A 2,546-nucleotide genomic window follows, 5' to 3' on the forward strand; every position below is an offset into this window, starting at 1 on the left:
CTATCCCAGACAGTATCAGCATATTCTACAAGTGGTCTAATAAACGAAAAATATATATTTTGTAATGTTTGCCTGTCGAGTTTAAATTTTAGAGATCGCATAATATTTAATCTAGACGTTGCTTTCTGAATTATTTGTTTAACATGTTCAACCCAACTGCAATTATTCGAAAAAAGAACTCCAAGATGTTTATGCAACAGTACTTCTGATATTTCTTCATTGCACATATGTAAGATTGGATGTGGTTGACTGTTTCTTTTTCTACTAAGGGTCATGCTTTCCGGTTTTTTAGGATTGAAATCAACTAACCAAGATTTGGACCATTCAGTAATTTTTTGTAGATCTGACTCCATAATGTTGTTTGTTTCTAAGGGGTTTTCAACTATCATGTACAGAGTAGTATCATCAGCAAATAATTTGATAGAAGATTTGATATCGTTGACTATGTCATTAATATAGATTAAAAACAACAAAGGTCCAAGTATTGAACCCTGTGGAACTCCAGCCTTAACTCCTGCCCAATCAGAGTGAATATTATTGATTATAAGTATTTGTTTTCTATTCGTTAAGTAGCTTTCGAACCATTTTAACAGTGATCCAGTTATTCCAATTTTTGATCATTTATTTATACAACAGCCCTTTGTGCCAAACCCTTTCAAATGTTTGCTGATGTCACAAAATACTACTCTTATTTCTTTACCTGAATCTAATGCCTTAATAAAATCGTTGGAAATACTTAATAATTGGTTAAAGAGGAATCGCCTGGTGTAAAACCTGATTGATATTTTGTTATTACTTTCAAATCAAGAAGAAAATTATGAACATGTTTATAAACGCACCCCCGAACACTTTACCAATTATTCTTAAAAGTGAAATTGGTCGATAGTTTTTAACATCATAACGGCTATCTTTTTTATATATAGGTAAAACATTTGCTTCTTTCCACGATGATGGAAATATTCCTTGTGATAAGGATTTATTAAAAAATATAGATAGTGGCTCATCAAGTGATGTTGCAGCTTACTTGAGCACTTTGGGACTAATAAGATCTGGTCCTACAGCTTTACCAGTTTTCAAATTGAGTAAGGCATCCTTAACATCAGTACATGATATATTTATATTACTCAGACAAATACGATTAGAGAATTCTATTCTTTATGCACTAGGTGGTATCAATAACATGTTTCAAAGATCATTACGAACAGTATTTTCCAACGTTTTCTATACCAACCTATGTTTTTAATGGAAATTAGGGCATGAGCAATGTCACATGACTTGACGAGAGCTCGCGTTACCGAAGGTATTTCCCAACGTTATGACGTAGACCGTCGAGATTTTGGTCACGTGGCATAAGAAGGCGGGGCTATCAAAAACGTAAAGTAAAACAGAGTAAGTTTGAAAAAATATGTTTTTAGTCATTGTATTGGTTGTTTGAGGCATGTAATTTATGTTCATCTTGTGCATAAAGAATAGATCTTTCGATCCATGTGCGACATGTGTGTGAAAGTGACGATTTGTTTCTAAAATATCAGTTTGAAGAGAGACCCAGGCACCGGTCGCTTATTTCCCGCATATTATAGAGGGCCGGAGTTATGACGTTAATCGACGACAGACCGATGTAAAAACGCCGATAAAGCGTCAGAATAATTCGAACTAACAGGAACTATGACACCAAATAACAGATTTACAGGAACTATGACACCAAATAACAGATTTACAGGAACTAGCACAGCAAATAACAGATTAACAGGAACTAGGACAGCAAATAACAGATTTACAGGAACTATGACACCAAATAACAGATTTACAGGAACTAGGACAGCAAATAACAGATTTACAGAACTTTTGACAGCAAATAGCAAATTAAAAGGAACTTTGACAGTTAAAACAAATTTCAGTCTGTTTTGTTAAAAAAAAAGGAAGAGATATTAGTGTCATTTAATAACATTATTGCGATTTAATTGTAGATATGATACACCATAGGGCGGGCTTGATTCGCTACCCAGTTTACATGTATACCGATTGTAGGCCATATTGTACGTATGTCACATGACTTGACGAGATCTCGCGTTACCGAAGGTATTTCCCAACGTTATGACGTAGACCGTCGGATTTTGGTCACGTGACATTAGAAGGCGGGGCTATCAAAAACGTAAAGTAAAACAGAGTAAGTTTGAAAAAATCAGCTTTTAGTGATTGTATTGGTTGTTTGAGGCATTTAATTTATGTTCATCTTGTGCTTAAAGAAAAGATCTTTCGATCCATGTGCGAAATTTGTGTGAAAGTGACGATTTGTTTCTAAAATATCAGTTTGAAGAGCGACCCAGGCGCGGGTCGCTTAATTCCCGCATATTATAGAGGGCCGGAGTTCTGACGTTAGTTTTAGTTTAAACATATTTTATTGCCAAAAAATGCAAAAGGATTGGGCACAAGTTACATGAACATTATTAACGCCCTTTCCTTATAAGATAATTAATTGTATATACACATTATAAGATGGCTTTCATAGTTTAAATCAATACATTTATCTATTATTGAGAGAGAGA

This window comes from Mizuhopecten yessoensis, unplaced genomic scaffold (assembly GCF_002113885.1).
Source record: "Mizuhopecten yessoensis strain PY_sf001 unplaced genomic scaffold, ASM211388v2 scaffold7645, whole genome shotgun sequence".
NCBI classification, from domain to species: domain Eukaryota; kingdom Metazoa; phylum Mollusca; class Bivalvia; order Pectinida; family Pectinidae; genus Mizuhopecten; species Mizuhopecten yessoensis.